At 48.3% G+C, this 16,231-nt stretch overlaps 1 protein-coding gene across 3 annotated transcripts in view; it reads left to right on the forward strand.

Annotated features, from left to right (window-relative positions):
• The window catches only part of PAK3 (p21 (RAC1) activated kinase 3), a 172,826-nt gene that overhangs the window by 57,867 nt on the left and 98,728 nt on the right, over nt 1-16,231 (forward strand). Inside the window, exon 1 of one of the 3 annotated variants that reach the window (XM_068696522.1) lies at nt 14,892-15,205. The exons of the other annotated variants lie outside the window; for them this stretch is intronic. The gene's annotated coding sequence lies outside the window, so the exon portion shown is untranslated. Of the gene's footprint in view, nt 1-14,891; nt 15,206-16,231 lie in introns of those variants that run through there. 3 annotated transcript variants of the gene reach the window in all.

The raw sequence follows: 16,231 nt of genomic DNA on the forward strand, positions 1-16,231 counted from the left end.
TTCCTCTGCTTGTTGAGACCGGATTTTGGAGGCAGCATTTGCAGCACAAGAGTGTGTGTGGTGCAGTGAGGTCCCAGTGTTTGGGATGTTGGGTCCCAGTGTTTTGGGATATTTCCCAGTGTTGATGGGAATTTGGGATGGACACAGCTCTAGCCTGGTGACGAACCTGTCTGGTGGTGTCACAGAGCCTCCTAAGCTCTGCCTTCAGACCCATCAGTGTGGGGCAGACTGCGGACTGTGCGACAGGACTGGAATAAGCACTGATTGAATGTCTCCTTCCACCTGTTGTTTTTTGTTGTTGTTGTTTGGTTGTTTTTTTTTGGGAGGCTCTTGCAGTTTCAAGTGCTTGAAACCCATTCGTTGGCAGGTCTTGCTGTAAAGAACTCATTTTTGCAGTGGGTCCATCCCTTAGTATTTGTATGCCATAAGGCAGTTCCTTCCCCAATACCACTCTGCCCGAAAGTGCCCCAAGCACTGCTCACAGGCTTCGAACCTTGGGCACTGTCTGCTGGCGGCGTTTCTTGCAGGCTGGCTTGTGACCGGGAGTGTCAAGCATGCCAGAGGTGACGTGTTTCTGCAGGACGGGAATGGTGTGGGTCACCTCTGCCCTCACATCACCAGCACCCACAGCTCTGGGACTTGTGTCAGCCGAAGCAGAACAGAGATGAAGCCATGTAGGATATAAACCCTCCTTTGTAGATGAAGCAATGTTTAATGTCTCCTCCTAACTGTAGCATTTGTGAAACCTGAACTGGAGATGTCCAGACTCAGTTTTCCCCATGCCTCTCACCTTCTGGCCGCTGCCCCCTGTCCGTGATGCTGTTGGGTTGCACCGCGTTTGTCAATGAAATCCCTTCCAGCAGCCCAAGCAGGTTAACGCACTTTGACCTGAACATGATGATGGATTAAAAACCAGTTAGCTCTGATTGAACTTTCAGTAATAATTTCTGTTCTAGTCCGTAATGGCTAATTCATGCAGAGGGTAGCAGAGGGCAATAAGCAAACAGTAAATTTTACGTAATAAGGCAGAGAATCAGCTGGAAAAGCTGCCCCGCTGTCTGGCAACTGGTGCAAACTGCTTTATTTTCGTGGCAGCCTACGAACTGCCCTTTCAGATCGGGTCTGAAGGTCACCTGCTGGGCTGTTGAGCCTGATAGCAGCGGTCCTGGGTGGCCCAGGGGACAGCACAAAAACCTTGCTGCAGGAACGTGTGGGTCAGTCCACTTCCTCACGTTATGGCTCATTTTTGCTTCAGAGACCAGCATGACATGTAATATGTTTGCCAAAAGTTTACCATTAGAAAGTGAAGAAAGCTTCCCAGCAGCACTGACATTGAATCCTAGAACTGTCTGCCTCGGGGGGCTGCGGCATCTCCACTGCTGAAGAATTTCACGAGTAAGAAAGCAAGTATCACTGAGAGCTTTCTGTTCTCACATGGTGACTCCTGCCTGCCTGCCACTCTCCCCTGCCCTTCTCCCAGCTCTTGCCACCAAAACCATCACTTTCATCCCACGTGTGGATGGACATACTACGTGGGGCTGGGCTGGCAGTGCTGAGGCTGGGCACGGCACCCTTCTGTGGGGTTAAATTGAGCTGAGCAGCACTGGTGCAGGACAGTGAGCATGGGGATGTCCTGGGCAACAGCTCTCTAGGCTCCTTTGGAGGCTGTATTTGTCGGCATTTCTAACCCTTTTCCTTGAGCTTGTTAAGTTCTTGGTCTGGATGACTGCCTGGCTGATGAGTTCTAGGTTTTAGTTATCTGTGGTGTACAAAGAAAATGTCTTATTTACTTCAATCTGCCCAGTTCTTAGTGGAAGCTATGGTTTCATAGCCTGGTGGAGCATGGATATGAGGGCATGCTGCAGCCAGAAAAACGTTTCGTGGTGTTATTGGCAAACACAGAGAAGTTAAACAAAGCATAGGAGATGTTACCATGAATGTCTGCCAGGATACTGAGGTAGTTACACAAATACACTAAAATGTGAGCTAGAGCCCTGGGAAAAGATATGCATAAAAACAACAATCACAGTTCCATTGAACTCGGTGGGAGTTTTTGCTCTTATCTTCACTTTTGCCCCACACCTACCCTTTAATATATCTCATCAGTCTTTCCATTGCACAAGGGCCTCATCAAACTTTGATTAGTCTTCTTAGGGAAACCAGTTTATTGCTGAGAAACAATGAACCGGAGCCTTCAGCTTAAACTAAAAGTTGGGAAGAGCCTAAAACCAAACAAGGCAGTAAGACAGAGGAGCTCTGCAAGCAGCCCCGAAGGCTGTCACCGAAACAACCTTCTGTGCACATCCGTGCAGCTCCTGTAGCAGGGGCACGTAGAAGAGTTTGGTCTCTCGTTGAATGCCCCTGGGCAAGGCAAACCTGTCCGGGAGATCACTGGAAGATACCTTTCGTGCTGAGACCACGGGACTGCAACCAGCTGCTGCGGATTCTGTCCCTGCCTCTCCCGTGACCTTGCGGTGAGAGGCTGGATTGCTCAATTAACCTCACTGCTCTTTGCCTCTTCCAGCTAGAAACTTGTTTTTATTTATCTCTTGGAGGTCTTTGTGAAAACCATGCAAACTCATCCTCGCTCTTCGCAAGGATGGCCAGAGGCAAATGACATAAAAGCTCGGTAAGTGCAGCCCGTTTGGGCCTGGCAGGTCTGTAGCTGCCACTCACTGGAAGCTGTTCCTCACGGCCGGACCAAGGCAGAATATCCTCCTTGTTCAGCTTCGGCCAGGTGCTTCCAGGCAAGGGGAGAGCACATGCCCGTGACGGATGACTTGAGGTTTCGTCACGGCGTGGGGTTTCCTTCCTGCCATCCCACCCACAAGTCACGGCAGCCATGGGATAGAAGCTTTGTATTCTAGGGTTTTCCCATGGGGTCAGAGAAACTGCCCATCTTAATTTTCAGGACGTTGTTTGTATTGTTAACTAATAAAGAAGTCACTTGTTTATGCCCTTTTTTAATTTTTACCTTTAATTTTTATCAAAAGCTGTTTAAGATTTTTCCTCTGCTAACAGCTAACTGCATTTACCACCGATCTCCTCAGCTGTCACTGGAGGATCTTTGGCTCTGAGCCTGCACAGGAAGAATAGGGAGGAATAAGCCGAAGGGCTGTTTTTAGGGGATTTTTGCCTATTGTTTGTTTTCTTCATAATCTGTTTGGTGCTTGTTTCCATGAGAAAACTCCAGGTAACCGCAGAATGGAGGAAATTCTAGTATCTTGGGAACTGAGGGGTGAAAGATGAGAAATCTGAGGGAGAGAAGATTTGCAGGCAAGAAGCTGTTTATGTTTTTACAGAACATTCAACACTTGCCTGCAGTGCTTTAGCTACAGAGTATTATCTTTTTTTTCGTTAGACCACCCCAGCTTGGCTACTTAGCAGAATCTGAGAAGAGTAAATGAGATATTAGAGATCATATAAAAATAATTCTTCTATGGACATCATCCCAGCTCTGCGGCTATAAATATCCAGCACAAATGCAGCATAACATCTTTAAATACAGTGTTCTACTGGAATATTTGGGCTTGTCTTCTTCCTTTCTCTCAGTCTCACTCCGCAGTGAGTGTGGGGTCTTGGCAGTGCCAGGAGGGGTTGAAGCTGCCCCTCCAGGAGGTGTTACTGCCCCTGCATCTGCTCACCTTTGGGAACTGCTCATAAGGAGACACCTGCAGCGGTGGGGAGCTCTTTCCCCAAAGGTAGTGTCAAGAAATGCTGCTAGATTCACGTTTTCTCTCCATTAAGCAATGCTGAATATTGACTTCTTTCCAGCAGGTTATGTTCCACTGGCAGGGTTGCAAGCTCTCATTTGATATTGTTTTTTAGAACTGTCATCTCCATAAATATCCAACTAGAAGGAATTTGAGTGAAAACTGAAATCCTCAAAGCTCAACAATCCTCAAAGCTCAACAAAAGTAAGCCCTATGCAGATTTGCTTGAGATTACATAGGGATCCGGGTTTCAGTCCCTGTCCCCAGTGTTTTTTCATATTTCATCTGTCAACCACGAAGTCCCCAGCTTTTGTCAGTCCTCTTCTAAGGAAGGACACTCAGAATTCAGTGGAGTCCAGTGATCTCGTGACCCAAAGCAACCCCCAGTTTATGCAGATGCTTTCCCCAAGCCCAAAATGTTCCTAGAGAACTATCATTTTCAAGCAGTTCATTTAGCAAGTATTCTGCTGAGCAAGATACAGAAATAGTTATGTGTTTTCACTGCCCAGATAGGGCTTCTTGAATTTTCCAGTCACGCTCAAGAACTATTGGTATTTATTCAAGTAAGATGATGAGATGACTTATTTTCAGTTGGCAATTAGTGCATTGGCTTTAGGGAATGAAAACTGTGTTACATGAGAAACAAGAACAGCAACATCAACAAGGATTTTCGTCTGTTCCTGCTGCCAGTTTGTGTTGTGTGTAAATCTGTAATTCTCAGCTGCCTCACCATCACCCATGTCTGGAATCCGGGGTGTGCCTGTGGTGTGGAGTGACTTGTCTTTGCTAGCTCCTTGTCAGGGACAGGCTCGTTTCAGAGAACAGCCTGGGAAATGGAGGGCTTGTTGAGCCTGCCGGCATCCATTCTAGCAACTCCCCGGCACTGTGATCCTAGATTTTTGCTCTTTTAGCTAGGAATGAAATCAACCATCTCTTTGAAACCCAACATAGTTTTTATCCCAGTCTCCACTTCTGAACTTCCCACTGAGGGGTTCTCAAGGGTGACCCAAGCAAGGGAAGCCAAGGCTGCAGTTTTTGAGTCAGTGCAGTGGTGAGCACAGCTGGGGGGGCCCAGCCCTGGAGGTGCTCAAGGCCAGGATAGACGAGGCCCTGGGCAACCTGCTGTAGTGAGGGGTGTCCACCCATGGCAGGGGTGGAATCTGATGGGCTTTAAGGGCCCTTCCAGCCCGAGCCTTTCTGTGATTCTGTGATAAGGAAGAGGTACGTGGGCACAAGACTTCAGTGTGGATTGGTTCAGCTCCTCTTCTTAATCCCTTGGTTTTCTGAGTGGAAATAGCACCCTTCCCCTTTTTTTCTTCTCATTTCTTGGATGGAGAAAGAAGAAGCGAGCTCTGCCCTTCTGTGCCTTTTCTTGCAGAGTGCTCTTGAGGTAGTAGGCAATCTCTCAATTAATGCACTTCCCTTTTTTTGATAAACTTACTTCTTCTTGTAGTTTTTTCTAGATTAGATTTGTCTGATGTGTGTGACGAGTGGAGCTGAAACATCCTCTTGATGGTTAATAACCAGCCAGGAAAGGAAACTCGTGTAGCATCCCTGTCCAAGGGACAAGTGCAAACTGCAAAGGACTGCAGAATCAAATCTTCAGAAATCAGAAATTAATTATTAATTAATTCATTCAGAAATCTGAATGAACTCAGCCAAGAAGACATCTAAACACACAACGCTCTTTTCATTATTAATAGGGAGATACCAAGCACACAGTCAGTGGTGCATGTTGTTCAGAGTGGAACCTAACTATATTTACTCGAAAGGTGAAATATCTCACGGGAGGGTGCATATGATATCCTAAATATCAGTTTGAGCTTCTGTCTGGAAAGTCCAGGCCTTTGCTGCTTTTAACTTAACTCTGAGGCATAAATTAGGACTGGGGTGAAGCCTCTTGTGTGATAAGGAGAGTCTCCGTTTTTGTTGTTGTTGTTTGTTTGTTTGTTTTTAATCCAGGTAAGCACACAGATTTCATGTGCTTTTTAAAGAATCTGAAGCACAGCTTCCAAATTTGTATTTGGAGTGTGTTCTCATCCTCAATTTTAGTCACCTTGGATCTCCAAATGCTGCCATTTGTGCTTGCAAGCAATTACAGCTGCAATTGATTGCACATAAAATTAGAGGCAATTTAAGGAAAGAAAAAAAAAATCTAATTTCAAGAACTCTAAGTCATTTGTCCAGAAGTGTTTTCATGCATTGGATCAAGTACTGCTTGCTTCCTTTTGTTGTGTCCAAAGTTTGAATCAGGTGCTTACAGAGCACAGCTTGTTACAAAGAAGGTGCACTTCTTTATTGCCTGACTTGCTCGTGAAATGCATTTTATATAACGAGGCACTGATTACCTACATTACAAACCGAAGCAACGCTGTTGTCTCATTTGGTAGGAAGCAGAGATTGTGTGGACAACTGAAAGCTTGCTTAAAGGCAATCTGTGACCCACTCCATGCTATTCTCATGCTAATGTGAGAATGGGTATCCTGGGCACCATCTGCTGTCCCTGAAGTCCCGGCCTTGGGCATTCAAAATTGGTTTGCTTTATTAATGCTAGGCCATCCAGAACTGCCGCGGTGCATTTGTTAGAGTCTATGAAATCAGAAGTTGCAATTGTAAGCATACAGAGATAATTGTCACTTTTAATAATACACTCAAACGTGATAGCTACCAATTTTTCCAGCCTCTTAGACAAAGATGCCATCTTTCAAGCTGCAGTTAGCTTCGGCAAACCCAACAAAGGCCTCTCCGGCTTTTCAGGGAGATGGGTTTTGCTTCCTAGGAAGGTCATTTCGTTACACGCGGGATGGATTTATTGGCTGGCTCTGCATTTTAACTTCTGTAAATACCCCCTAGAGAAATAGAGGAATATCTTGATATAAATCACAATTAATAAATAGGACATATGATGCAATCATTTTTAGAAAAGCCAAGGGGATGAGGTATCAAATATCCTCAACTAGTCTGATTAAACCAGTTGAGGTTTAAAGGATACAAAGCATCAGTTTTACCTAAGCTTATTGGCAGAACAAATGTCTGCAGTCTCAATTGAATCTTAATAAAGTCTCCTCTAATGATGGTTCTGTTTGTGCTTATTAGCTATATAGTTCTCCTGGTGTCTGTGGCTCTAATTAGAAAGCAATTCCTTCTGTTCCAGCACCTGAGTACGTAGATTGCTCATTATAAGTACCTGTGAGAGAGCAGCCAGGATGGTTTGATGGGCAGCTAGTGAGCTAGACCTGTCTGACCTGCTGCCTTGGGCGTGCGGCCACAGGAGCAGCAGGGCACGGGAAGCTGTGTGAGCCTGCTTCACCCTTGTCAGTGCTGTGGGACGGGTCCAGAGCTGACGGCCAGCCTCCAGCAGAAAGTCTCCTCCTGGCTCCCAGCTCACAGGTGGTGAAGTAAGGTGAGGCTGGCCCCATGCTGGGATCCCCGGGCCTGAAGGCAGCAGGGCTGTGCTCTGCCTGGCCCCAGATTGCTCATGGGGGGAGTGAGAGGGGAAGGAAGGCGCTGTAGGAGTGTGAGGAGACAGCAGGGCAGTGGCACTGCGGTGTGACAGGCGCTGATGATGAGCTTTTAATGGGGTCCCCCTGAAAGAGCATCTTGTGGCAGAATGGGAAAGGAGCAGATTACTGGAGGCTGTTGGGTGACCCGGGGGGAGCGTAGTTTGGGGTTTGTGAGCCTGAGTCTCCTGACCTCTCCATTTTGATGTGATGTGTGTGCAGTTTATTTATGGTGACCTCTGATGGAAAAAATGACCAACAAACCAACCATCTCCTGTTCCTGCCCAAATAAGCAATGTACAGCCAACAGGGAGAACAACTTCCAGTAGCTGCCTTTATCCCCTCCCTTGCCCCCAGAGCTTTCAGTTTTTTCTTTCAGTGCCGAGTGAAGGAGCCAAGAACTCCAGGGCCAAGGGAAATGAGAGTTAATTGCGCTGTGGAAGGGGCTTGTTGCACAATGCTGTTGTTCTTTCCCTTCCCTGTCTCAAATACTTCAGAGTACAGCAGAGTTAGTGCAGGCATTTGCTACTGCCCTGTGCTTATTCTTGGAGCACTGGAGATACAGAGCCAGCCCTCTTCTCCTTCTGTGCAGGCAAAGAGGAGAGAGGCTTCTCCTCTCCGGGCCCAGCGTTCAGGCAGGTTGTGCCAATGCCAGGTAACATCCCGTGGAGTTGGAGCTAACATTACATGTATGTTTTGGCAAAGAGAAAAATGTGTGCACTCATCGAAGTTCTGGATGAATCTGTACTTAAAAAATATATCTAAAAAATACCTGGTTGTGCTTTGGTCTCCGTGCTGTACAAATCAGAAGGAAGTCCCTGAGACTTGCACAGGGGAGAAAATACTTGTATCTGGAGGCCTAAGCTGAGCAGCAGGATATGAAAGGTTGTTTTAGAGATGACTGTAGGTAATACTTGCCCTTTGATCCCTCTTCCTTATTTGTTGGCGTTACTTACATGTGGGAAAGAGTCCTTGTTCAAGCAGCCCCCTGTTAGTGGAGTGCTAGTGTAAGTCGGGAAGACAAACTAAGGAGGGGGAAGCAGAGAATCATCTAGGTTGGAAGAGACCTCCAAGACCACCTAGTCCAACCTCTGACCTAACACTAACCATATCACTGAGCTCTACATCTAAACGTCTTCTAAAGACCTCCAGGCGTGGTGACTCCACCACTTCCCTGGGCAGCCTATCCCAATGCCTCACAACCCTCTCAGTAAAGAAGTTCTTCCTAAGATCCAACCTAAACCTCCCCTGGCGCAACTTTAGCCCATTCCCCCTCGTCCTGTCACCAGGCACGTGGGAGAACAGGCCAACCCCCACCTCGCTACAGCCTCCTTTAAGGTATCTGTAGAGAGCGATAAGGTCGCCCCTGAGCCTCCTCTTCTCCAGGCTGAACAAGCCCAGCTCCCTCAGCTGCTCCTTGTAAGACTGCTTGTAGCACTGCTTGGGGTTGTTGCGCCCCAGGTGCAGGACCCAGCACTTGGCCTTGTTGAACTTCATGCAGTTGACCTCAGCCCATTGGTCCAGCCTATCCGGATCCTCCTGCAGAGCCTTCCTACCCTCGAGCAGATAGACACACGCACCTAGCTTGGTGTCATCTGCAAACTTACTGAGGGTGCACTCAATGCCCTCATCCAGATCATCGATGAAGATATTAAAGAGGACCGGCCCCAGCACCGAGCCCTGGGGGACGCCACTAGTGACTGGCCTCCAACTGGACTTGACTCCATTTACCACGACTCTTTGGGCCCAGCTATCCAGCCAGTTTCTAACCCAACGAAGCGTGCGCCAGTCCAAGCCATGAGCAGCCAGTTTCTTGAGGAGAATGCTGTGGGAGACGGTGTCAAAAGCCTTGCTGAAGTCAAGGTAGACCACATCCACAGCCTTTCCCTCAACCACCCAGTGTGTCACTTTGTCACAGAAGGAGATCAGGTTCGTCAAGCAGGACTTGCCTTTCATAAACCCATGCTGACTGGGCCTGATCGCCTGGTTGCAGGCAAGGTTTTCTTTGGCTCTTCTAAACTGAGGTGTTGAACTTGTCTTCTATACCCACATCCCGGTACAAGCTTACGTTACACAAGTTTCTCGGTGACTGAGAAGGCTCAGCTTGTTGTAAAGCAGGGCACCTCCCGACTGGGGCTGTGTTGTCAGCCGGCTCGCAGGGGTTGCTGCCAGCAGCTGAGCTGGAGTTGCTCAGTGTGTGGGTACACCTGCTGGTGAATGTGGTCATACAGGTGCATCTGCAGAGAAAATGCAGGCAATGAACCAGTTATTACAGGTTGAAGGTCACTCATCTGTCAGGGCTGCTTCACCTCACGTCAGGGACTGATAGGTGAACCCGTCACATCTCAGCTGGGTCCGAGAATGGCCAGGTTTGCACGTCCTGATTGGAAAAACGTTTAAATGTGGATGATGCTTCAGAATGGTTCTGCTATGTTAAAAGGCTGAAACAGATTTTTGTCTCCCTGTAGAAGGCACTGAAACCTCAAAGTGCCCTGAAGTAAAATTGTTGTCTTACCAGATCTTGGATTGACAGAACTGGAGAATAGCCCGGGCTGGAAGGGACCCCTGAGGATCATCGAGCCTTGGAGGCAGTACCTTCACCTCACCCAGCTGGGACTGAAGAGTACCTGCAGGGGTGCTTCTACCAGTGTACGGCAAAGAGGACTTAGAGAAATGCCTGTTCTCATCTGCCATGCATGACTTTTTCAGGGCTTGACCAAAAAATCTGCTCTGCCTGCACGCGTAGGTGATAACAGCACTCATGGTGTGAAGCAGGAAAACATTCAATCTAAGTTCTGGTATTCCTCACATCTTCTCTTGCCAGGTATTTCAAAAGTGCTCAGTCAACCCGGTACAATGTTTCCTTCCCTTGAAATAAGATGTGTTGCTCCTTCAGAAGACCACTGACAGCAACAACTGGGACCTGATGAGCGAGGCAAGTCCCAAGTTGCTAGAACCAGGTATTGACAAATTCAGAGCTGGTGGCTGTGCACGTCACTCTTGGTCCTTATATTTTTCCGTGTAGACTGGATAGGAAAAATAGTGTTACGGGAAGGCCAGGGGACAAGGATGGCCTCCCAGAAATGCTGGATGCTGTCAGGGGCTCAGCTTTCATCTTGATTATCTTCATGTCTCTGACGTGATCTAAACTGAGCCAGGTGCTTGGTTCCTGGGCAGGTATTTGAAGATGCTGAAATCCTGGTGTTACACCAGTGCTTTGGAAACAGCCCTTCTGACCTTCCCCCTACACGGGATGACACTTGCTGCTGCTCGGTGCACCGGCCCAGCTGGGGATCCAAGCTCATTGCTAGCCAGGGACCGGGCAGCAGGAATTAGGCTTTCCCTACAGCGAGGTGTGGTGGGTGGGCTCCAGGAGCAAGGCGTGTTGAGAGCAGGGGGGACCCTCACCCTCTGTCACGTGCAACCAGGAGAAGGCTGAGCAGAACTGGTCTTAATGGGAGCGGGATGCTGGGGTGGCTGCTGGCTGGGAGGCGGGCTGCAGTGCATGCTCCTAGTCACCAGATGCTCTGTTCCCTGAGCTCCTGTGAATGCTGACTTTGTACCTGCAGATTAAAAGCTGAAACCTCACAAAACATCTCGTGGTGCACTTAGCATCCTTCCTTGCACAGTCGTGCTACATCTCAAAGCAGAAAAAGCTCCAGCAGATGCCAGGGTTGGGGCGGGGGAAGGAAGCTGAGCACAGCCACAGCAGCAGAAGAGGTGGGCAGAGCAGGACTGCTCCCTCCTCCCGCTGGGTCTGTTCACCTCCAGGTGTTGCTGGGACACCTTCCACCTACAGGCCCCTGCTGCGTGCACTCAGTGAGAGCAGTTTCTCAGCTCTGTGAGCGTGGCAGCTGATTTGCAAGGCCTAATTTAAACGAGTGGATCAAAATGCTTGCAACTCTGCATGTGCTTCCTGAGGAGAAAGGAATGTTTTTTCATTCCTGTCTTATTTCATATTTCACAGCTGTAGTTTGTCTTGTTTTCCCCCCGCCTAAGGCCCAGCAAGTGCTTCAATGCACAGGGGTTTAAAAGCTTATTTACTTTAGGGCATCGGTGCCTCCTTTGAGAAGCGATGTGTGTGTAGTTTGTTTTACCACAGCCTTTTACTAGAGCAGTATGGGGAGTTTGCAGGGAGCAAAGAAAGGCAGTAAGTATTCATATCACTTCCCAAACCGTGTTGTATAAAGATAAGCCTCTCAAATTACCTTGAGCAGGACAGGCTGTGAAAGTCTTTGCTCCTGCATTCAGTTTTCTTTCTCAGTGTCCGTACATCCCGCTCTGCATGGCAGTGTAACTCCATGCCCTGACGGCTCAGTGCCCTGACGTTGTCACAGGTAGAACTGGTAGGAAGGGTAGCTCCTGGTAACTTCTGTAGGAACATCAGTCCTTGGTTACACCCTCTCCAGCCAAAACTGCTTCTGGAAGCAGTGGAAGATGGGAATCGAGAGCTGCCAAGTTCTGCTCCCTGCCCTGCGGCCTGCCGTGCCCTTATGGCAATGGTGCCCTGCTTCGAAGAAAACTGCTGGGAAGAGGAGGTGGGCTTAGGGCTTGGAAGAACTGGGAAACACCTGTGACAGTTCCTGAAAGCTTTCAGGCTGGTAGCTTGAGTGTCTGACGTTTCTTGTGTTCCAGGGTGCTTTTGCAGTGCCAGATCTGCGTTGGGTCAGGCTGCTGAGCAGTGCCTCACTCACACTGCCTCACAGCTGAGGTGCTGCCAGCAAAGCGCAAGGACGTGGCTTTCCCCTCAAAGGGAGGCGTTGCTGTTGAGTTGGTAAGGGAGGAGATGGCAGCAAGACCTTCTCGGGAGGCCATCTAGCATGTGCTGCTTGGCTTCCACCAGCTCAGGGCTTGGACAGATCGCTGCCAGTGTGCTGTGCTGTGTGGGGGTGCTGGGGAGTGGTTGGGAGGCTAGGTTGGACACGCTGCTGTGATGGTGCATTGAGTACTTTGCTCCCCTCATCTCCCACCCTCAAAAGGAGTAAGATACAAAGCTCAGTCTTGTCTTGAGCCTCCCCCAGAGCTTTGAAATGCTTGGGTGAAGGCCTCCCAAAAAGCCAGGCTTCAGGTTACTCCCTTATCCTATGCGAATGTGGGGAGGCGTTGGTGGGGTTGGCAGGGCCTTGATGTTTCTCCTAGAGCCAGCGGGAAGGAGGTCTCCTGCAGCGTCTGAGGCTGTGGGAAATGGATGCAACGATTCCAACACTGTGGGAGTTTTCCTCTGAATTATGTTCAGTATAAATCTGAAAGTCCAAGCAAAAGTCTGACTTCTGAACGTGCGTGTCCCCATTCTGACTACTGGGAGGGAGCAGCTGGCGTGAAATCTGTCCAGCAACATCCACGAGGAGGTAGCGCAACCATACCTCTTTCACCTGCAAGAGACCTACACAACAAAACCTGCTTCTGGTGGGAATATGCACCCTTACCCGCTTCTATTAGCACAAATCTAATGAAACTGGGATTTTTTTTTTCTGAAATCCCAGTTTCAGGAGCCAGGTGCTTCAGGGGAGGATTCACTGTTTGCATTTGGAGGACATTTCTAGCTCTCCTTACTGGGAAGGGGAAAAGGGAAGACTTGAGCATAGCCACAAGAGGCAGAAACACTGTAAGGTGAAGAAAGCATACAATGTCTAAAAAGATCTTGTTTTCTAAGCCAATCTCATTATTTTTTAGGATCCAACTAATGGTTTTTGAATGCCCAGGTTGACTTTGGAGATGAGACCTGATTTTTCACAAGTGCTAAGTGCTTTACTCCAGCTGTCACACCTATAAAAATCACCCATTAAAATCACGCCTGGGGTCCAGTAGCCAGACATACATGGTTTGGGGGGGGGAGGTGAAAAAAAGAAATGCAGATACCATAGCGCACACGGAGCTTTGCTATACCTGCAATGTGTCCTGGTGAACATGGATTACGTTAGCAGCGTTTTCTTCTCTGAGGCAGTCACAAAAAATAACAGCAGAGGCTTCTTCATACAGTCTTGTTGGTCTTTTATAATGTAAAATGTTGATGTAAGAGGTACTATGAACTAGTTAGGAAATCCACATAGCTGAGATTTACATCTGAAGAGCAAATTAGGTTAAAGGGAGGGGGAAGTAGAGGGAAAAACACACGATAGCAAAGGTAAGCCAGAAAGGCTCTTTCTCTAAGGCATATCTGAAACTGGGGATTTTTGCTTCATTTGAAAGAAGGGCGGGGTGGGGAGGGGTGAGGATGTCAGTGGAAAGTCCTCACGGAGACAAAGCCTGTCTTAGTGTTATTTTCTTAGACACTTGGGTGTTCTGAGGTTTTCCTTAGGGCCTTGGCTCTTGAATTCAGGGCAGACTCTCAGCATCCCTTAAGGAAATCATTTCTGGTGTTCCCCATTCATGGAAAAATGAGTGGAAATCTGAGCCAGCTGCGTGTTAGAGGAGGAACCTTTCCCTGTCCCCAATCCTGAGATTGGTTGTTGTATGTATTTATTTTGAGGCCTGACTCCTGATTTTTCAGGTGTGGGGATCAGTGATATTCCAGCTTTTACCCCAAGGTAATTGAACCTGGCTGTATCCCAGCAGATTTAGTTATCTCAAGGTCAGAACTGCAGTGCTGCATCTCTGCTAGGCTTCAAACTGAGGCTAAGATTCCTAGTAAATGCACTCCTTGGTCCTTTTACAGCAAGGCAGGTTTGTTTTTGAAAGTTCAGGTTCAAGGCTAGTAAATCACCAGAAATAATAGGAGTAGTCAAAGCTTTAAATGTTTTGTGGTTTTAAAATAACCTACGATTTTGTAACACAAATAAAATGGCAGAAAGTGCCTGATGTAAAATGTTGGGACTTGATATATTTGGTTGGTTTTCTTGTTGTTGTTACAGGTAGGTCTGGCATGAAGCGTGTGAACCTGTGTTTGAGTTATTGGCAACGAATTCATAAGTCGTACGTTCAGTCTTTACTTTGAGATATCTTTTGTATTTAAAAGAACCTATAAAAAAAAAAAGTGTTCTCCAGCAGATCCTCTGGGCTTTGCAGATCTTTTGATGGGGAGAGAAGACGATTTGATGTGGTTGAGTGAAGATGGTAGGAAGTTGGTTGTGAATAGCAGCAGAGAAAGCTTGAGATATATTCCATCCGCTTGTTTTTTCAGTATATATACACCCAAACCAGAAGCCCCTCCATGAACAGTGCACCTTCCTAACAGAGTACTCTCAGTGAGCTCCTTTCTTTCCACAGTTTCCACCCACAGGTCCTGCTAGAGGAGGCCTTTGGCTGCTGGGGATGTGCTGTGTGTGGAGCTGCACAGTCCCCTCCCTGCAGATCAGAGCTCGGCTTTGTACAGCGTAATGGTACGCTGGCAGATGAAGCTGTGTGTCCACAGAAAGGGAAAAGCAGTCTTTTTACTGTATAAAGGGGTTTAAAGTGGGTTAATTAACACTGACCCCATTTAACGGATGGCTTATGTGCCTGCTTGATGGAGGGGAAGTTGGAGTCTCACATGCGGTGCTGGAAGTCTCTCTCTCGGCGTATTTGTAGCAGGGTGCTGGGCTGAGCAGGCAGTGAAGCCTGACAAATGCAGCAGCTGTCTGCCCCACAATAAGCCAGCTGGTTTGCAATCCCGCCTGTGTCACCCAGCCCCTTGCATATTCAAAACCAGGGCGTATTTGCTCCTTTAATTACAACGCTCCCCTCGGCCCTTGGAGTACGGCTTTGTGACAGGGGGCTTGTTAAGGAAAGATCAGGGAAAATCTCCTGCCTCCGCCAGCCTCCCGCCCCAGGGGAGAGGAGGAGGAGGGCAGCTGGAGGGATGCTACGAGGCTGAGGCCAGTCTCTGCGCTGGACCAGGGGATGGACACGGGCTGCTCCGGCTCCTGGCGGGCAGGGTGCATGCCGAGCCAATGCCGCGCGTTGTAAGCGGAACCCCGGCGGTGTGTGAAGCTGAGGGAGGATTCTAGCGTGGTTGCAGGATGAAGATGTGGCCTTCAGGACTTGTAAACTTTCCCGTGGCCCACCTCTCATCAGGTACGTGGCTACAAAATACGGCTTGGGGGTGGTGTCTGTGCTGCGAGGGGAAGAGGAGGCTGCCGGTGGGAGATCCGAAAGATGTGCCCTCCTCCAGCTCCAGGAGCGAGAGGGAGACCTCTGTGTGCCTAATGCCATGTAATCAAGCAGGCTTCTGCTGAATTACCAAGCAGAGCTCTGATTCCCTGCTCTCTTGGCCCCACAGGTCTGAGTCCTTCCCTGACAAGGTAACGCTGTCCTAGTCTTGCTGATAACCAAGGCGCTTGAGGACGCAATGAAGGAATCTACCTGATACTTCCAATCTCCGCAGGGGATATTGCCTCTTGGTGTCCTTTATCGTTTGCTCCTTTTGGTGATAGGATCAGTAACATGCTCGTACTGAAGTATTATTAGCAGCACTCCAAGCTGTCAGATCACTTTGGGTAGATTTGCTGTCTTTCCTGTCTTATTGCATAGGAGAAGAGAGGCGAGGCAAACCCGGCATTTCCAGGGAAACCAAAGGAATTGCAATAAAGCTTATTTTTCAAATGAACAATGATAAATTAGCAAACTGAGGTGCGAGATCATTTGTTGCATGGAAGCAAAGCATTGATCCCCCCACCCCCTTTTTTTTGCTCATTTCAGCAATATAATTGGGAGTGGATTCAACCACGACTCAGATTAACCCTTTGTGTGGATGAATGGTGTTAGGAAAAATGTAAATTAGGAGAGAATGGCAATTGGCATGCAGTGCCTCAGAGAAGTGCAGCAAATGGACTGGGCTGGAATTGTCAAGAGGAGTCTCGGAGGCAAACCACACAGCAGGATTTGAAGAGGTGGTGAACTCGTACCAGTGCCAGCGAGGAGGGCAGTCCCTTGCGAGGCTTTAGGCTGCAGCATCTACTCTCTCTCAAGGATCTCCCCTTGTGCTGAATCCTTCTGTGTGACCAAAAAAACCCAAACAGGTAGAGTAAGAGGGCAGCAAGGGGTTGTCCGTCTACCCCAGAGCTGCTGGGAAGTTGCACTGAAGTCTTCCTCTGTGCAGCA

The sequence above is a fragment of the Anas acuta genome, chromosome 13, assembly GCF_963932015.1.
Source record: "Anas acuta chromosome 13, bAnaAcu1.1, whole genome shotgun sequence".
Classification (NCBI taxonomy): Eukaryota; Metazoa; Chordata; class Aves; order Anseriformes; family Anatidae; genus Anas; species Anas acuta.